Below are 21,179 nucleotides of genomic sequence, written 5' to 3'. Positions count from 1 at the left end.
CCCTTTTCTTGGTTGCTGTTATAAACAAACAAACAGATTATTTCAGGGTCTCTTTCCAAGAGACGAAAAGAAATATAAGTGATAAATATTACCATTCTGTAGAATATTCTTATATTCCACTTTTACTTGTTCCCATGTTCTAGTGGGTCCTGTTGTGGCTCTAATGTGAAAGGGGATATAATATAATATAATGTAATATGATATAATGTAATATAATATAATAAATATACCCTACCGCCTACTGGTGTTGGCCAGAGGGGCCGATGGCGCGATATGGCAGCCTGGCTTCTGTCAGTCTGCCCCAGGGCAGCTGTGGCTAAAACCGTAGCTGCTTCCACCAGTGTGTGAATGTGAGAGTGAATGAATAGTGGCATTGTAAAGCGCTTTGGGTGCCATGAAAAGTGCTATATAAATCCAATCCATTATTATTATTATTATTATTAAATTACTTACGAGTTTGATTTGTCAGCAACTTTCTGCCAGCCCTCTCTCCTTGCTTTTGCAGCCTTTGCAGTGTTCCCTTGCGTTTTAATTAAACTCTGAAACTCCTGAAATCCCTCAATCAAGAGTTCTTGCTCTGCTGCCGAAAAATACTGAGCGCGCGCATTCGACATTTTCGCCGACCAATCAAAGGGTTGCCGATCAATGTTTCTACTATCGATGCGTAGCCCCTTTTAAGCCAGCCAGTGATCTCACATTACTTCATCCAGCTGTACTAATCGTCAACAACAGATGTGTTCGGAGAACCGGAATAGCAAGCTCAAAGTTGGCGCGATGATTTGATCTTGGATGTAGTAAGCAAGGTACGAAGAACGGACCCCTGGAACTGAAACATAAAAACCTGAGACAGGGAACACAATGAATATGGGAAATGTCACGGGTGATACACATACAAACCAGCAAACAAACAGAGGAAGACACAGGGCTTAAATACACTGAGGGATAACGAGGGAATGAGACACAGGAGGAGAGCACAGCTGGGAGTAATCAAACATGAGACCAAGAGACTATAAATTCTAAATAATAATGAAAGCAAAGACTATTAATAATTCAAAACACAAAACACTGGGTCACCAACCAAGGACTGTGACATTAGGATTGTTTTGAGGCCTCAACACGATTCCAGCACAAATGTTTAAATTGTTTCAGTATCTCACGAAACCTCACTTTGTCCATCACTATTGTTTACTACCAAGTAAAATAATTAAACATATGCCACACAAACATACTAGCAATCAATGGGAGGTTTCAGAGGACATAATCCACAGGTGATCTGATCCGCAGTGACATGTGCATAACTCCTACCTGTAACAGCTAGTGAAGTCAGGTGCTTCACAAATCACGCTTGTGCCAAGTGCTTAGCTCCGGTGAAAGGAACTCTTAATGCTGCAGGATACCAAAACATTTTGGTTCTCCCCTTGTTTGCGCGTTTTCCCTCCGGGTACTCTGGCTTCCTCCCACTGTCCAAAGACATGCAGTTTGTGGGGATAGGTTAATTGATAAATCCAAATTTCCCATAGATGTGAATGCGGGAGTGAATGTGAGCGCGAATGGTTGTCTGTCTCTGTGTATTATCCCTGTGACAGACTGGCGACCTGTCCAGGGTGTACCCCGCCTCTAGCCCTATGACAGCTGGGATAGGCTCCAGCGCCCCCCGCGACCCTGAAACGGATAAGCAAATGGATGGCTGTTCTTTTGTGCGGACAATGTTGAGATGCCTTTTTTTTGGAAAGTCTTACATTAAGAGTTGAACCTGTTATAGCCACAAAGGGTGGGCAGACATTATATTAAACCCTATGGATTAAGAATGGAGTGTTACTCAAGTTCATATGTGTATGAAGCACACTGGGTGAATAATTTTAGTAATACAATGAAGCTTCTCTGTGATTATTGAAGTATTAAGATGATACTTAATGCAACCTTTTCACCAGCAGATGGGGATAAATCACCATCAATCAATCCTCAAACTCCTAAAAGGAGACTATTCTTATTTTTCTTATAATGTAAATAGTGTCTCTACCTTATCTGCAGGATAACAACACAAGGTTTACCTGTGCCTTATTTACCAGTTTAAAACCACACAGAAGCTTCAGTGTTGATCAGTAGCAGTCTTGTCTGTTATCTGTCACCTGCAGGGTCTGACGGGAGGTTTGAGGATCTGTTAGAAAACACGTGGTACTTGTGTGATTTTATAAGTCATCCTTGTTTGGCCTCAGCTGCATTGGAGCTCTACTTATCTCCAGGTTCACCAGAGAAACCATCACTGCACACGATGCTTTCCCTCCGAGCTGCTGCTCTGTGCTGTCTGTGTTCAGGTGAGTGATTTTATTCAAAACAAGAGCACAACATCTGTACCAAACTCCAAGACTAACCTGTCTGTGTCTTCACAGCGATGGTTACTATGGCTGAAGAGCTGATACAGAATGATTTAACTCTGACCAGGGTAGCTGGAGAAAGTGTCTCCTTCAGCTGTGGGGGAACTGACCAGTGCAGCACTGCAGTTGTAGACTGGTACCAGAAGAAAGACACAAGAGATTCATTCAGAATGCTTCTTTCTATCAGCACAAAAAATGGTGCAGTTACTAAAGGCTACAACCACCCCGAGGAAGAAGATTTCTCAGCTGTAAAGAAACAGGACGGCTGGGAGTTGGAGATAAAGAAAGTTAAAGACATTCATTCAGCCACCTACTATTGCTGTTGCTCTAAAAGTTCTCACAGTGACAAATGATCCCTGCAGGCTGAACAAAAACCATCAGAGCAAGAGCAAGAAACCACAACCCACATTCACATCTTTCACCTCCATCTCAGTCTGAGACACAAGAACAGAGTTACAGAAATTTCAGCATTTAAATCACACAAATCGAAGTCTTTATATCAGCAAAGAGTGAAATGACTATTTGTAATGAAGGCCGAGAGCTCAGTGGGAAGCTTTCTACTCTAGTATGTTTCCACTAAATAAAGTGGTTTTCAATCAAATTGCTTATTATCTTAACAGAAGGGAAGAAAAAGAAACGAAGTGTTGATGGTTTTAATGATAATATTTCAAAGTTACACTTTTCAGAACTCCTGAAATCACCTCAAATTAAATCAATCATCTCTAATAATCCACAGAGAGATCGGCAGAAGAGAGATCACTCATGCAGGAACGATTATCCATATGTGTAAAGAAAATAAAAAGCGGAACTGAAACATCTTTTACAAACATGTTATTGTGTTGTTATAGTGTGAAGAAATGTTTTCTATGACACTGTAGTTTACACGTATGGCTAAACAAGCAGTTTTCAGACTTTCACACTGATGATTATTCTTCTTCACGCCTCAGATTCAGTGGAAAAATTACAAGACTGCATCACTTGTTAATCAGCAGCTGTATGATCTTCAGCTGCAGGGTGGTTTGAGGACCCGTTTGAAATCACGTGAGCCTCGTCACATGATTTCAAACAGTATCTTATTAATACTTGTTTGGCCTCTGCTCTGTCACAGTGCCACTTCTCTTCAGATTCAGCTGAAGAAACATCACTGCACACAATGTTTTTCCTCCAAGCTGCTGCTCTGTGCTGCCTGAGCTCAGGTGAGTGATTTTATTCAAACAAGAACACACCCTCTGTAACAAACGTTGACATACTAACCTATGTGTGTCTCTGCAGCGCTGTTTACCATGGCCACAGAGCTGATTCAAAATGATTTGACTCTGACCAGGAGAGCTGGAGAAAGTGTCTCCTTCAGCTGTGGGGGAACTGACCAGTGCAGCACTGCAGTTGTATACTGGTACCAGAACAAAGTCAGTGACAAATTCAGAGTGATTATTGGTATTAACAGACGCACTGGTGCGATCACTTCAGACTACAACCACCCTCAGCAGAATGATTTCTCTGCTGTGGTAAAACAGAACAGCTGGGCGTTGGAGCTCAAAACAGTTAAAGTCATTCATTCAGCCATATACTACTGCTCCTGTTCTCAGAGTTCCCACAGTGTGAAATCATCCCTGCAGGCTGAACAAAAACCATCAGAGGAACAGCAAGAAACTACAGCTCCGTCTCAGTCTGAGAGAGAAGAGTTAGAGAAATTTTCAGTATTTAAATCAGACAAATGAAAATGTTCATACCATCAAAGGGTAAAATAAGTACTTGTAATCAAGGTTGAGAGGTAACTGGGAGTACAATACAATATAATTTTATTTATATAGCACATTTAAAAACAAGGTGTATGCCAAAGTGCTTCACAGAAACCAAATAAGAGCAGTAATAAATACAAGTAAATAAAATAATAAAATAAGTACAAATGGAATATACTAACAGGTGGGAGACATAACTAACCAATGATACCAGGCATAGTAGACACGAGCCGAGAGGCTGAAGGTTAAAACATAAAAACATTAATAAAATCAAAAAAGATAAGTTACAGTACAGTTAAAAATGCAGGGTCTAGGAGGCAGGGAAGGCAAGGCTAAATAAAAACGTTTTTAATCGAGATTTAAAAGATTGAATTGAATCAGATGTGCGGATAGCTTGAGGAAGATTATTCCAGAGGTAGGGTGCAACAGAGGCGAATGTGCGGCCACCTCTGGTCTTAAGGCGGGATCTAGTTCGCACCAGGAGCATTTGACCTGCTGATCTAAGCACTCTCCTAGGGGTATAAAAGCTGAGGAGATCCTTAAGATAGCTGGACGCTATCTTAAGGACGCTGGTCCACTGCGCCCTTAGTACACTCGGTGCCCATCAGTTAATCAAACATCTTTTATGTGTCTGTACTACTTAGCTACATTGTGTGTGGAACAATACAACTCACCTCTCGTATGGCTACGTCAGACTGGCAGCGATTACTGCAGCCAGCCTCACCTAACCAGCCAAACCGATAGGGGGCGCTGTTTCCCCATTACACTGACATTTGTGGCAAGTGGAATGCCACATAAACACTGTTACATAGGTAGCCATTGTGACAGAAAAGGACCTTTCTGATAGATAAGATTTAAACCATTTAAGGGCACTGCCCGTGATGCCCACCAGATGCTCAAGCCTCATTAGAAGGACATTATGGTCCACCAAATCAAAAGCAGAGGACAAATCAAGCAAAACTAAGACCACACGGCGCCCTGAGTCAGCAATTGAGAGAAGGTCATGAAAGACTCTCAGTAATGCTGTTTCCGTGCTGTGGCATGGCTTAAACCCCGACTGAAAATTTTCCCCGATATTATTTGCATCCAAATAAGTTTGGAGTTGGGAGTGAACAATCTTCTCTAGGACTTAAGACAGAAATTGGAGTTTGGAAATAGGTCTAAAGTTAGCGAGATCATTCTGACCGAGGCAGCTCTTTTTGAGTATAGGTTGCACTACAGCGTGTTTAAAGGCAGCCGGAACATAGCCCGGTAACAATGACAGGTTCATTAGAGATAAAATACAGGGCCCGATAATGTTAAACCCATCTTTAATAATGCAAGATGGAAGGATGTCATGAACAGCGTTTGTGTTTTTCAGGTGATCAATTATACCCCTGAGAGTGGGGAGTGAAACTGGATAAAACTGATTGAGGTTAGTGGAGCATCGTAAAGCTGGCGCCTGACTCATCACAGGGGGGTGCGAGACTCTTAGAGATAAGATTCTGCCTGTAAAATGATTTAAAAATTCTTCACAAAGTGCTAAGGAAGCCAGTCTAGGCGTTACAGGACAGGGATTAATCAATGAGTTAAAGGTTTTAAATAAAAAATGTGGATTGTGACTGTTATCCGTAATGACAGCTGACAGGAAACCTGCCTAACTGATTTCTATAATTCCAGGCGGGTCCTGCGAAGGATGTCAAAAGACACCTGGAGCTTATCTTTTTTCCACCGCCTTTCAACTTGGCAGCAAATGCATCGTAAAGCATGTAAAGAGTCATTTAACCATGGTTGAGGGCAGCTTCTAAGCTGTTTTAGCTTTATAGGGGCCACAACGTCCAGTAAAGAAGAGCATGTAGAGAGGAAGGAGTTAGCAAAATCATCAACTGGAGAGGGTGTAGAACGATCAATGTCAGGAAAAACAGATTTGGAGAAAGCAGCTAAAAATTCAGCCACAGTCACAGGATTGATTATGCGCACAAGACGTCGAGGACCCTCAAAGTCCTGGACCATTTTGCATAACAGCATCAAAGATGACTGGGAAGTGGTCAGAGATTCCGATGTTGCTGATGTCCCTGATACAGATGTCCAGTCCATAAGAAAAAATCAAGGGTATGTCCTTTGAAGTGGGTAGGTGCATTAACCCACTGGATGTGAATGTTAAAATCGCCAGTGATAAGAACACGATCATAATTTAAATAAAGAGATGCTAAAAGGTCAGCAAAATCGTTAATGAAAGTCTTATTATATTTCGAGGGACGGTAAATCACAACACAGAGAGTCGGGGGGGACCAGCAAGTTCCAGCACTTGAGCTTCGAAGCTAGGGAACATAGCGGAGGGCAGGTGTCGTACTCAGAATTTATTCCTAAAGACCACTGAAGGTCCTGCCCCCCTGCAGGAAGGTCTCGGTGAGCTAAAAAAGGCACAATTCGGAGGAACAATCTCTGAAAAAGGAAAAGACTCACCAGGACAAATCCATGTTTCCGTCATGAATAATAAATCCAAACCTGTAGCAGTAAAAAGATCGCTCACAATAAATGTCTTATTCGCCAGCGACCTAACATTTAATAGCGCCTCCGAGTCAAAGACGCCGAGTGACAGTTGGAAGGAGCCCATTAGGAGCCCTAATCCAACACCGGGCCAGTGAATAAACCACTGGGTTGGCAGGGCAGGCCTGTGACTCAACATGGCAAATCCATCGATGCCTGAACAACCTAAGGGTAAACTGCTCCCAGAAGGTCGAGGGAAGGCAGAAAGCATCCACATCGACGTCGAAGCCAGCTACAAAATGTGCCTTTAGGTAAGCCTTAATGCGGACATGGACACCGCTCTGCTTGCCCCGTTTCCTGTAGCATCTCCTGCGTGAAGGAGGCAGGGGTCGGCAGTATGTTCCTGAGAGGTGATCCGTCCATGGCAGAGTGGTATCTCCTATATTGCCCCACGGGTCCGATCCATGAAAGTGCGACCCGTAAGTATAGGGTGGCCGCAGACTTAGGAAAGTATGCCGGTCATAGGTAATCAATGCAAAGCCACCTGAATAGTATGTAAGCAGAAGGGCAAGAAGCAGCAGAGAGCAGCGGAGAAGGCCTGCAGGACACACTGGCGCCATCATCGCAAAAGATGTGAGAGAGGACTAGAAAGTACTGGGAGTACAGGGGTAAGGTTCACATTTATTGCTTCCATGTTAGTCTGAGAGACAAACACCAGGCTAAAGAAATTTTCAGGATTTAGATCTCCACAAATCAAAGTTAAAACCTTATTATCTTAAAAAAATGGAAAAAAGAAAAAATGGAACAATTTTTTTGGTGGCTTTAGTTCTAAATTTTCAGTGTGTTATATGTCCAAACTGCAAATGTTTCTTAATTACCACTAAAACTTTAAAGGTAGACCAACAGAGGGGGGATCACTCGTCCAGGAAAGCTGTCTATATATCTATGAGCAATATGGAAGTGGAGTGCACTCATCTTCTACAACAGTGTTATTGTACTATAATGATGTGAAAATACATGTGAACGCTGATAAGATTCAGATGGTGGTTGGGTTGTCATTTCTAGAGCCTCACTGATATATTGGTTGATTTGACAACATATCAGTATCAGCCTTTAGACTGATCAATAAATGAACAATTTAAAAAAAAATAGACAAGAAAAGCACCTTTCAATATGTCACAGTGCCACTGTGACAATGTCATGAATATTGATGTTTCACAGTTTGTGCACCAGGGGGCACTCTGCAACCGCCCTGCAGTTTTGTTATTCCACCAGCTGGATCATCAAACACAAGAATCAGAAGAATGAGCAATGGAAACTGAACCAATGAATTGAAAGGGAAAATCCATCCATCTTCCACTTATGTGATTTAGGTTGACGGGGAAAAATGAAATATTTCAAAGCTAAAATCAGAGATCAGGATCTTTGTGGAATTCAAGTTCATTGCATCTCTAAAATAGCAGAATAAGTCACACGGTTGTATGTCCTGTCAGAAACTATGAATTAAAGATGATAGCTTAGAACAGCAAATAAATCCCTCTACAGGAAAATATTTAAATGTTCTTTTAAACGACAAGATGGTTGCAGCTGTCAGTCAGTACCACCCTTACAAGAGGAGGTTGGAGGACCCGTTAGAAGCCACGTGGTACTTGTAAGATCTTATAACTTGCCATTGTTCTGCATCAGCCTAACAGAGCTCTACTTCTTTCCTGGTTCACCAGAAGAAACATCACTGCACACGATGCTTTTCCTCCCAGCTGCTGCTCTGTGCTGTCTGTGTTCAGGTGAGTGATTTTATTCAAACACGAGTCCACCATCTGTAACTAACACTGCCATACTAACCTGTCTGTGTCTCTACCCCAGTGATTACTGTGGCTGAAGAGCTGATACAGAATGATTTAACTCTGACCAGGGTAGCTGGAGAAAGTGTCTCCTTCAGCTGTGGTGGGACTGACCAGTGCAGCAGTACTGTTGTATACTGGTACCAGAAGAAAGACACAAGAGATTCATTCAGAATGCTTCTTTCTATTGGTATAAGCAATGGTGCAATAAATCGAGGTTATAACCACCCTCAGCAAAATGATTTCTCAGCAGTGAAAAATCAGGGCAGCTGGGCTTTGGAGCTAAAAACAGTTAAAGACGTTCATTCAGCCATCTACTACTGCTCTTGTTACAAAAGTACTCACAGTGTGAAATCATCCCTGCAGGCTGAACAAAAACCATCAGAGGAAAAGCAAGAAACCACAGCTCCGTCTCAGCCTGAGAGACAACAGTTAGACAAAATTTCAGTACTTTAAATCATAAATCGAAATGTTCATACCGTCAAAGGGTAAAATTAATACTTGTAATTAAGGTTGACAGCTAACTGGGAGTACTGGAAGTACACAATAAAGGTGGATAAGAAAGAAAAAAATGTCTCAGACCGGTTCTATGGGAGGTTTTTCCTCCCATATCATTGAGTTGTATGTTGATGATACTAGTGTTTCCACGCATGGTCTAAAATATTTCAGACTACATTAAGTCCCTTTATGTTCCTCAGTTTGTGTTTGAGGGAGCAAATATTTTTAGTTTTGAAGTCATCACAGTTTTAAGACATTTTGTTGACTGACTTCATAGAAAGTGAAGAAAAGATACGACTGAAATAATAAATAAATTCCCCTCTATATTTGAAGGTTAGTGTTTTGCAAACCTCAGTCTCAGTGGAAAACTGCAACACACGCCTTAGCTGTCAGTCAGCAGCAGCACTGACAGCTGCAGCAGTTAATGGGAGGTTGTAGGAGTTGTTAGAAACACGTGGTCCTCGTCTGATCATATAAATTGTCCTTGTTTGGCCTCGTTTCTATCAAAACATCACTTCTCCTCAGATTCACCAGAGGAAATGTCACTGAACACAACGGTTCACACAATGCTTTTCCTCCCAGCTGCTGCTCTGTGTTGTCTGTGTTTAGGTGAGTTTCAACCCAACAAAAACTACATGTCAGAAACACCATCAAACTGACATTTTCCTCTCTGTGTCTTTGCAGCGCTGGTTACCATGGCTGCAGAGCTGATCCAGAAAGATTTAACTTTGACTGCGACACCTGGCAAAAAAGTCTCCTTCAGCTGTGGAACTTCCCAGTGCAGTGGCAGTTATGTGCACTGGTACCAGAAGAAAGACGGTGATAAGTTCAGAGTGATTCTTCATATTAACATACGCACTGGTGAAGTCAAGAGTGACTACAACCATGCTCAGAGAAAAGATTTCTCAGCTGTGAAAAATGAGAACAGCTGTGAGTTGGAGATAAATGCAGTTAGCCTCGTTCATTCAGCCATCTACTACTGCTCCTGTGCTCAAAGCTCTCACAGTGACAAAACATCCCTGCAGGCTGAACAAAAACCATCAAAGGAACAGCAGCAGACCACAGCTCAGGTTCACACACACACACACTGACGCAGGCATCACCTTTGAAACCAAAACAACTAGTTTGTATTCTATTTATATAAGAAGTAAAAATAATCAAGACCAAAATTAATTCAAGTAGATTCAAAAGATGACACAATTGGGAGTATCAGATAAACTTGTCTTGTGTGTTCACATTCAGGTCAAAAACAGCAGACTGTAAAAATCCACAGAGATTATCTTCTTCTGACAAACATCAAACAGAAGTGTCTATATTTTTTGGAGAAGCAATATTCCTCTATGAGAACAGCAACTGAGGGAAAACCAAAACACCACAACACAGTGATCACAGCTCCAGAAACCAGAAAGCATATAGCTTTGAAAAAAAAAGAAATGAATGAAAAACAACAGTTTGAATCCAGGATTCTCAAAGTATAGCCAACTGGTCAATCACACCCTTTAGTAACATTATAGTTATGACTGTCATCCTCACAAATGTCAGCCAAGCTAAAAGTTACATCACATCCGCGAGTGCAAGCTGTGCTTTGGTGTCTTTTTGGTCGCTTTGATTGTCCAACTCTTATTTCTGTAACCTTGCACATCTGCACAGAGCATACAGGTTGGTTTCTTTTCCTTTACAGTCATTGCTGCCATGTGCTGGTTCTCTACATTTCCATGAGGACTCCTCATAATAATCATGCTGAGATTTGAAGACAGTTTGTGACGGAGTTACACCGTCCCGCAGACAGCGGATCTGGGCGCATACACGCACCACCACCATTAGTTTCTACAATTACCGTGGCTGCGCGTCTTTTCGTCGACCGGGCAGATAAACAAAAAGGGGTGAGAGGTATATTTTGAGCGGCGCAGAGGGTGGCCAACATATTTTTCCCACTTACCTTTAATAAAGCCGGTCGCGTAGACTCGCTGTGATCGCCGATTATACGAGTGGTTATGCAAGCCGATGGTATGGTGTTCCGGGGTTCAAATAGTGGGTTCGCCCGCGCTTGAAAGGTCACGTGAACTGCATCATTTTTGTTTGTTTGTTTTTTTTTGTTATTGTGAAACACTGTAGGCTGCCTGGAATTGGCCATAAATGTCTGTATATACATATATATGTATTGTAGGAATACAGCTGGAAATAAGCTGAGGGGAAAAGAGTGTTTGGTAAAAGAAATAATAAAGAGATGACTATTATGAGTAGTGGGAGGGGCCATGGGGTATAAAAGAAGGCTGTCAGGGCCTACCTGGGCTTTTTTTTTTTTCCCCGGTGAGATGTTACAGAGAGGGTGACATGCAGACTGTGTTTTGTATATAGATGTTTGTTTTGTGTTGACTTAAGTTAGTTTTCTATTTTCTTTGTAAATAATATTTTGTGCACTTGGGAGGCTGGCAGTAGTGATGGGCAGATGAAGCTTCATGAAGCACTGAAGCTTTTCATCCAATTGGTTCACCCCAGCGCAAAGCTTCTTGAAGCTTCATTTGCTCTAGTAGGACACCTACTGGACGTAAAAATATTAGCTGGCATGAATTTGAAGAGTGTGGCCTTTTGCACACAGCCTGTAAATGTCAACAACAAAAGGAGTGTGTAAAACATGTATATTGTAGTGATGGCAGTATACTGTGTATATTTATACTGGCAGTATGGAAAATGATTATTTGGAAATGCTTAAAATGGAAATGATCATTTACTGTGAGGTGAGGTGTGGTTGGGGTGTGGACAGTAGTTGTGCTTTTGTAACGTTGAGGTATGGACAGCTACACACTGAGGCCTCAGTCCTGCCCATATTTTATTCAGTAAAAACTAAATATTCGCTGCTTTTATAACCTTTAGTGGGGAGAACATAGCTAGGATTTAATGATTTAACAAATCTTATAAATCCTTTGTCCTCCACAATGCTAAATGGCTGGGAGTCCTCGATCACCATGCTAACCAGGTCTTCATCTATTTGAGATTGTTCTCCTGAGGAAAGACAATAAAGATAAAGCACAAATATAAATATCACACACGTAACTTATTACAGCTGTATAATATTGTTATATCATTTAGTAACATTACTGCATGCTATATTATCATGGGATTTGATGGCTCACCTGGTCTTGCTCCACAATCGGTGTCCCCCTTATTCTCATGCAAAGCTCTGTAGTGCCTAAGCATGGATGAGGTGTTGTTGTTATATCCCAGCTCCCTGGCACATAGCAAACACTTCACCTTGTACAAAAGTAAAGCCGCGTAACATAAATTGTATTGCACCATCAGTGTTATGAAAATACATCTTCTGTAGAAATTTACATACCTTGTTGGGAGGAATAAAATCAAAATGTTCCCACACAGGGGAGGACATCCTCCTCTTCTTAGCTGGCTCCATTCTCTCCTGACTTTCTCTCCTCACTCTCATAAACCTCCAAACTCTCACTAACCGCAACTCTCCATCAAACACCCACATTTTGAATGAAGTCTGAGGGGTTTATATCGCTGTCATATCTCGTGGCAAAGTTCGAACCGCTTCATGAACCAGTCACGTGGTACAGCCGGGCAGCGAGGCTTCGGACGTCATCATTTTCAGCTCCTCCCATAAATGAAGCAAGCCTCGATACGTGCATCGCGGAAACGCCCCCTCAATTACTCGACACACGCTTCGAAGCCTCGATACAGAACATCACATCACTAGCTGGCAGAATAAACTATCCACACTGAATGCTTCCTGACTACGCCTGCATTTGTTCGGGAGAAGTTTAGGAGAGGACCCCGCGACACAGTTAAACTACAAAACATGGACCAAGTTTGTATTTTGTCTGAGGAGATTTTTTTTTTTTTTTTGTCTCTGCCGATGTTTATAATTTTGAACAAACAGAAGAAACCATTTAGCTGGACAGATATTTGTTCTTAGAAACCAGAGGACGACCAAAGTGCATACTAATATTGTAACACTTGTTGGCTGTTTCTAGGTCCCAAAACATGCTCAGATGGGTCGGCTGGTGCAGTTAAAGTGACTTATTTGCACAGTTTTATCTTTGCAGACCGTTCATTGATTCCAGACAATCGATGTCAGCTGTGTCCACCAGGCTCTCCTGACACTGCCCCTGAACCCACTGCAACACCCCTACTGTGCAGCTGAGCCACAGACTACACGCCCACCACAGCAAATGAATCCTGTTACAGTGCTACTCCATCAAAACATTGTTGAGAAGGTTAATTCTGGAGGAAAACTGCCAACCTGCTGTTTGGACAAGAATAAACTTGTGAAACAAAGGTCAGCTCAGGTAGCTCATCATCTGGAGGCAGAAGTTATGCAGAATATTCAGATTCATGCAGTTTTTACAACATTAATTCATCTCGACTGAACCAAATCATGGAGCTGAATTACACTAAACAGAAATAACAACATGACCCCTGACAGGTGACAAGATTATCTCTTCATCACGGCACCTGTTAGTCGGTTGGGTATATTAAGGAGCAAGTAAACATTTTGTCCTCAAAGTTAATGGTTTAGAAACAGGAAAAAAATGGGCGAGTGTAAGGATTTGAGCAAGTTTGACAAAGTAGTGATGGCTAAGTGACTCTAAGACTCTAGACAACCAGGCTTTTGCAAAAATGCAGGGTTTGTGGGGTGTTCCTGCAGTGGTCACTATGCATTAAAAGTGGTCCAAAGAAGAAACAGTGGTGAACCAGTAACTGAGCATCTGTGGGATCTACGGAACAAACAAGTGTGATCCATGGAGGTCCTTCCTCACAACTTACAAGACTTCAAGGATCTGTTGCTAACATCTCAGTGCCAGATACCACAGCACATCTTCAGGGGTCAAGTGGAATCCATGCCTCACGACTGTTTTGGCAGCAAAAGAGGGACCAACACAAAATCAGGCAGAGTCATAATGTTACGTCTGATTGGTTAATGACATTGCTTTACCTCAGCTGCCACATTCAACATGAGACAGGTTTTTGTACTGGTCTGTGTCACTGTGTGAGAAGACAGGATCTTTGGCTCTGGAGCTAAACTGTACGTAACAGGTAAGAACAAATGAATTAATTTTCCTTACAACTTTCAAAATGACAATTTGTTCAAAGCCAGTTTCCGCTAAGTCCGACTTAAAATGTGTTTCTATTAAGTAGGAAAAAACTGTGAATCTCACTGTATATGTGAGGTATTTATTGGGGTTTTTTTCAGCGTGAAAAGTCCTAAAAGTCTGATGTGAGCAGGATTACAACTAATCCTTATCTAAGAAATTTCAACATCCTTTTATTTATTTTTATATTTGTTTGTAAGCTCAAAAAGATAACAGACTCACTGGGATTTGTGAAAGAAAATCATTAAAATTAAACGTGGACATATTTACAGTAAGTCATAAGCTTATAAATAAAATGTTATTCATATTTGAATCTTAAGACACATTTAAGGAAAGTTTAATGACTACTGACTTAATATTATCTCAAATATTATAGTAGATGTAATTTGGAAATTTAGGACTTGACATCATACTTAAAATAAGAAAAGTTTTGAAATTATATAATAAGCTATGTAATTCAGTATTTCATTACATGTAGTGCATTATATAGAATTGATTGTGTATCCTTTGAGGGCTTTAAGCTATTTTTCACATATTCAAATAATTGCTATTGTTTAACTACATGAAAAAAATTATGTCTCATGTGAACACAATGAAAAAAGTTCTGAAGTTTCTGATCTAATGATGTCTCGGTCTCTCTCTCTGTGCATACTGGAAATTTCTTAAATGTCATTTTAATGTCATTAAAATGTCATACAAAATATTTAGTTAATCGCAATATAGATTTAAAAAATCCCCTGTACAAATATTTCTTCATAAATGTTTTCAGCTGAAATTACTGTAATATGTATATACTAACCTTGTATATTTTAAGAGATTATAGATGCCAAATATAAAATCATTATGAAAACAAAGATACAATTAAATTCTGACATATTATAAAAACTGATATAGAAATATTCACATCGTATATATGAAATCTTATTTGCAACAGTTTTAGAATAATTACAAACTATATGCTTCAAATATATACAGAAACTATAATGTACAAAGTACGCGTGCTTTCATTATCAATACTGCTGCCATGATATGTGAAGGATGTGATTTATTTTTACATCTATAGATGTGTTACATTGTATTGTTATAATTTAAAATTGTGATAACAGACGTAAAGGACAAAGGAGTTAATTGTATTAAATATTGTGTGTTAATGAAATCAGTTTAACTTTGATAAATATAATTCTGCCTTTAATATTTAATATTACATTGTACATTATAACAATAAATCATCTGAATATTGTTAAGTGTTTAAAATGAGCCATTACACGGCCGATAGGCACTGATTGGTAGTTTGGTGATTATGAAGCTTCTCAGGTCACACTGAGTGAAATTCTGTGTCTGCTGTCAAACTTCAGCTACGCCGGTAGCAAAGCCCTCGGTGACAGTGTACCAAGCAGCATCCAGTGATCATCTGGAGGAGAAGAGATCCCTGCTGTGTGTGGCCTCACAAATGGTTCCTCCTGTGGTCAAGATCACCTGGAAAAGCCAGAAGCAGGACGGATCTCCGCTGGCGGCGCCCCCTGGTGACACAGAACAGCTGGACATCATAGAGTCCGATTACACTGCCAGCATCTTGTTGATCCATCAGCAAGACGAGAACTCACATACATATGGCTGTTCTGTCACACACGAGGGGGGGACGGTGGAGGGTCAAATAGAGGAAGGTAATGAAAGTTTGTTGCCTTTTCAGCATGAAATTAGCTACGCAGCTACTCAAATGTGACTTTTCTGTTTCAGGAGTTTCTCAAAGTCCACCAAAAGAACTTCCACCAGATACACTTTCCACCAATCAAACTTTAACAGAAGGTCCATCATCAGAACATCCCGTGTCTCAAAAACAAGTAAAACTGCTCTGCCTGGTGTACACGGTGCTGATCACGAAGAGTCTGGTGTACTGCTGTGGAGTCTCTCTGCTCAGGCTCATCAGACGCAGCCGCAAACACGCAGCTGACTGACTGTTTCCTTCTTCTTGGCTTATCGCTTTTCATATCGTTTATCACTCAGGATTTAGAAAAGTCTGTAACAGTGCAGCATTTTGGTTGTTTTTTTACTTTCTTTTTTATTTCAATATTAAAAAAAGAGCTGAAACAGAAAAGGCTGAATTATTAGCTCCCTAGTAGATGATTCGTCATTTATAGCATTTGTTTAATTAAAACAAAGTGTTGCCTGCTCTTCAAAGTATTTCTCTGCAATATTCCGAATAAAGCAAACAAAAAAATCTTGCTTGTTTGAGTTTAATTTTGTAGAAAACTGCGAGAAACAGCAGCACTCCCAATATATGCTGATAGGCAACGAGCAGTGGTAAAAGAAGAACAAATGTTTAATGAGATACAAACAGGATTTTAAAGAAGATGAGAACATGAAACCATAAATCTGTTAGATAAAAAAACATGCAGGTGTGTCTGAGCCTTATTTTTAGTTCACTATCATTGGGACTGCATAGTCATCACATGATGTGATATCATAGTGTGGAAGTAAATGTTCAAAATCATAATGTTCCCTCACAAAATCACAAATTCCTTCCAGATGCAATAAAAATGTTAAACACAATGACCCAATATTTATTTGAATATGAAATTATAAATGTTAAAATAAATTAAAATTAGAGTTCACCTTGATTGGTTTCATTTTGTAAAGGACATATTTAGCAGATGCATTTGTGAACTCTCACCAATGTGTTTGTCATTCAACAACAATTAGTTCTATGACCTAAAATATTATTTAATATGTTCTCCATGATTCGAAGCAGATAAAACTATGAAAGCAAACTCCAGTTTTAAGCTCTGTCCTCTTTCAGACATTGCAAATCAAATGTTTCTTTATACAGATAGTGTGGTTTTCTTATTAAAGGAAACAGAATAAAAACTGTCTAACTAAAGGAACCAAACTATCAGGAACCCGTGGATGTTGTTTTCTGGACTCAGTCTTAAAAACGATATCATCTTTACACCAGCTTTATTTGGACTGTGTGGGGTTTTTTACACATGCACATATATATCCTGCAGTGTCTGCATATCTATATATCAGTTATGTAAATTATGTGTCATTGTGTGTTCCATGTGAGATTGTTTAAAGCCTCTGAACAATGTCATGATATCAGTGCAGCTGTTAGCGCTGCGACCCCATAGCAGCGTCCTTTAGCTTTTAAAACTAACATGGATCGCTTTTCAACTTTTTAACTGAATCTCTTTCAAACAGCTTAAAGTCTGTCAAATTGTTTTAGTTTTTATAAATTTTCCTTTTATTTGAATTACCCTGAATACTGTATTTACTTTTTCTACTAAACATTCTGTATTAATTTCATCAATCGTACTTCTATTTTTTTGCTAACTTTTGAAAATGACTAAAACTGAAGTATTCTGGTAGTTAAGGGGACAGATGGTCCTAAGAGTCAAGACTACACTACAACGAATTCAAACACCTGACTTTGTTAAAGCTGCGCAGTAAAAATAAATATACTTTAAACAAGCAGCAGAAAACACCAAATGTTGATGAAATATTTCTTGATGCTGACATCTAATTTTCCACCAGCATACATGAGCTAAATACTGAAAGCCCTGATTCCAAACTTATCATTGTTTCATTTAATGTGTTTAGGTGGAGCAAGTAAAAACATGATCAAGTGGAAGTGAAATAAAAACATGTGAGGTGAAGCGCTGGTGTTTGTTTCGAGAAGAACAATAAGTTGTTTGTTTCAGCGGTTTCCAAGTCTGTCTCTGTGTGGTTTGTCTTCTCATACGAGCAGGATGTCCGAGACTCAGCGCTGAACTGTTCTCATGCGATCACTTCATAAACTTTAAATTCCTATAATACTGTTTAACTGTGATTTCTTCCATATTCTATGCATGAATGGTGCTATTTGCACCAAAAATCTCTCACATATACTTTTAAGTTGTGTTCGTCATTATTGACCACTAAAGTCGAACCTGCATTCATGTGAATAAGCACGTGACCTCGTCTTGAATGTAACACTAGTGTAGCTCAGATTAACCTTAATGCTGGTTTGTACAGCTAACCTAAAATCCATCCTAATGACTGATTTTAATAAACACCAGCTTAGATGTTGTAGGACCAACATTATTAAAGACAAGTTTGTGTTCCCTGTATTGGTTTTGTAGGATGCAGCTGACCTCACTTCTAATGTTTGGTGAAAAAAACAAAACAAAACCTAAACAAACAAAACTTTATTCGATTTCATCATTATAGCACACGGAGTCACTGCAGTGAAGGGGTCTGAATACTTTCTGGAATTATTGTGCAACTGTGGCTGTTGCTGTAACTGTCACTGTGACATTAAAGTGAAAACCCCCAACTCGCACAGAAACCCACACAGCCCAGCTGCTGCACAAAGGGAAGCTCTGATTGGCTGTTGACTTTCTTTTCTGTCCTAATAACCGCTGAGAACAGATCCATATCTGCTGCTGCACCCCTCTATCTCATTCTTTTCCACTGAGCGCTCCACCCACTCAGAGCTGAACTGACCCCGTCTGACCCACCTGCTACATCATTTACTTTTTATTATTCTTTTGCTCTTTGTTAATGACTGACAAGGTTTTGCTACATTAAATAAATCGATGGCACAAAGCTTGTATTGAATCAGCTGTTTTGGACAATTTCAAGGTTGATTTAAAAACCTTTAGAACTTTTAATCCAACCATCAGAGCAACGTGTTAGCAGCTTCAAATTAAGAAGCAACACAGATTCTTACAGTTACTTTTTCTTAATGAAATTACACAACAAAAAATATTCAATTACAATTAATTTTTTGCGTGTGTGTATGTGTGTGTCTGTGCATGGTAGTGAACCTAAAATATGTAATCAAAAAACCCTGAATTATACACGAGACGTTATCTATCCAAATAACTGAGCTTTAAAACTTCTAACTCTATATCTTTGTACTTTATATTTTTGAGCATGGAAACTAATCGAAAATCTTGTAGTCCAGACAGCAGGTGCTGCTTCTGGGCCAAGTTTAAATTTATTTCTGGATGACTTATAAGCATGAGTAAACCTCTCCCAGTGTCCTGTGCACTGTCTGCAGCGTGATTGTATGTTGCAAAAGAGTCTTTACTTCCCTCCAGTGGTCACACTGAGTCACAACGAAACTTATGTGTCTCACAAGATTATTGATTATTAAACGGGTCATTCATCTCAAATCAACACTGGTCTTCTATTCAACCATCTCAAATTTACATCAAAATGTTGTGACACAAAGTTTGAACATGTATAATGGTTGCTGACAAATTTTAGATTCATAAATCCAATTAGTTTCAGGATATAGGACTTGGCGGAGGACTTTTTAAAGAAAGGTTCCTTTCAGGTCTTTTTTTTTTTTTTGCACACTGAAATCTGAGGCAATGTTTAAACATCGATATCTCAAAGGCTGTTTAAAATAAAAAGTTCTATACTTATCAGACTCTTCTAGGACAAAAGGGCTCAAAATGGTAGGAGTAGGTCTTGAAAACATTAAGTACGCACAAATATGGGATTTTAAAGGACTACTTGATACGCTAATAGAGAGACATGTGATGCATTTGTCTGAAATACACAATTACAGATGCTGATGGTTGATGGCAAAAATGACTAGTGAAAATTTCAGGCTTGTCATTTAAACCATGTTTTCTTAGATATTCATGTGAAAAAAATGGTTTGAAAGTGAGTTGGAACATTTTTTTAAAGTATTTGTTATATGAAGCTAAAAATTCACAACATTTAGTATATGTGTTGAAACTTTGTAACATAAAATATTTATGTTAATTAGAGGCGATCGTGGCTCAAGCGTTTGTGGTTAGATATGGGCAGACTCACCTTTTCACACAGAAGCAAGTTAGTGAATTGTGGAAAGGTGAGAAAGGTTTAGATTAAATGGTAAATGGCCTGTATTTATATAGCGCTTTACTAGTCCCTAAGGACCCCAAAGCGCTTTACATACCCAGTCATCCACCCATTCACACACACATTCACACACTGGTGATGGCAAGCTACATTGTAGCCACAGCCACCCTGGGGCGCACTGACAGAGGCGAGGCTGCCGGACACTGGCGCCACCGGGCCCTCTGACCACCACCAGTAGGCAACGGGTGAAGTGTCTTGCCCAAGGACACAACGACCGAGACTGTCCAAGCCGGGGCTCGAACCGGCAACCTTCCGATTACAAGGCGACCTCCCAACTCTTGAGCCACGATTAAATCAGCTATTTTGTCTCCCCCCTTTTTTATTACATATATTACAGTTATATTATCAGTCTTTGCGTAGTATGATTTAGTACCATAATGAACACATACCTGTGGCATTAGCTGGTTGATCCTGCAGCAGAATTTGGGGAAATGGTTGTCCTGTTGAAAACCAATAATGGATTCATTTTCATTATTGTTTAAAACAACAGGTACAGCCTTTATATTTCCTCTAAATAGCAGACCTTCATTCCTTTTGATCTTCTTTAAAATCTTCGTTGTCACCGCTGCAGTCTTTGTATCGTACATCTGCACCATCAGGTCCACTGTGTCCAGTCTGTCTTCGTTCTCCAGTCGACTCTTTTTGATTGGCTTGAAGCCATCCCTTGACTCAGTAACATTTTGCAGACACCACTTGAAGTTTTTCAGCTCTTCAGTTCCCAAAGTCTCCAGAGTTTCCCACAGCCATTCCTTTAAAAGCCCGTCTGTCTTTTTTATCTGATAAAGTAAGAGAACGTTTTTGATAATTCGTACACTAAACAATGAACAAGAAAGAGTCGTTTTATAAAATCTCACCAACATCTGAGTTATTAACAGAAAAAAAACAAATAGACTGGTCAAACAACAGATAATATAGGCTTTTAAACCATAAAAATCAACATTTTTGTGCGACTAACATCAAATTTAATCAAATTTTAATTTTTGTAATTTTGCAGTAACCTTGAATCTTGTCATTTTAGACAGTCTTTCTTAAAAAAGGACAGTCTAATTGTTAGGTCAGTGTTCTGCTTAGAGGTCTGTGATGGCCAAACCCGTGGCCACACTCTAAAGTCGATAACTTTTGTATTTTCATTCTTCATTTGAACATAGTAATACATTTTAGTTGCCAATAACTTTATTGATTGGTTTGGATACATTTGTTCTATTTGTAAGCGTGCACATTTAGTTTACTTATGTATTCATACTACTTCATTTC

General features: G+C 39.8%; 4 long non-coding RNA genes across 6 annotated transcripts; 1 reads left to right on the top strand and 3 right to left on the bottom strand.

Annotated features, from left to right (window-relative positions):
- The first annotated feature begins 3,033 nt into the window (after positions 1-3,033).
- LOC309700827 lies at positions 3,034-16,155 on the top strand. Of its 3 annotated transcripts, none has more exons than XR_014274768.1 (6): positions 3,034-3,571; positions 3,648-8,367; positions 9,607-9,992; positions 12,984-13,974; positions 15,386-15,694; positions 15,768-16,155. It is a non-coding gene; the product is annotated as an uncharacterized lncRNA (long non-coding RNA). The 3 variants fall into 3 exon arrangements; XR_014274769.1 differs by having other exon boundaries at positions 3,648-9,531; XR_014274770.1 differs by having other exon boundaries at positions 3,648-9,992.
- On the bottom strand, positions 11,852-12,590 carry LOC309700833. The gene is made up of 3 exons (XR_014274776.1): positions 12,260-12,590; positions 12,057-12,174; positions 11,852-11,925 (listed from the first exon to the last, which is right to left on the bottom strand). It is a non-coding gene; the product is annotated as an uncharacterized lncRNA (long non-coding RNA).
- LOC309700836 lies at positions 15,471-20,772 on the bottom strand. The gene is made up of 3 exons (XR_014274778.1): positions 20,449-20,772; positions 20,315-20,365; positions 15,471-15,550 (listed from the first exon to the last, which is right to left on the bottom strand). It is a non-coding gene; the product is annotated as an uncharacterized lncRNA (long non-coding RNA).
- LOC309700832 lies at positions 16,249-19,306 on the bottom strand. Its single transcript, XR_014274775.1, has 2 exons — positions 19,137-19,306; positions 16,249-18,921 (listed from the first exon to the last, which is right to left on the bottom strand). It is a non-coding gene; the product is annotated as an uncharacterized lncRNA (long non-coding RNA).
- Positions 20,773-21,179: the final 407 nt, after the last annotated feature.

The sequence above is a fragment of the Aulonocara stuartgranti genome (genome assembly GCF_965226115.1).
Source record: "Aulonocara stuartgranti genome assembly, chromosome: 23".
Classification (NCBI taxonomy): Eukaryota; Metazoa; Chordata; class Actinopteri; order Cichliformes; family Cichlidae; genus Aulonocara; species Aulonocara stuartgranti.
This window is presented reverse-complemented; position numbering and strand designations above follow the sequence as displayed.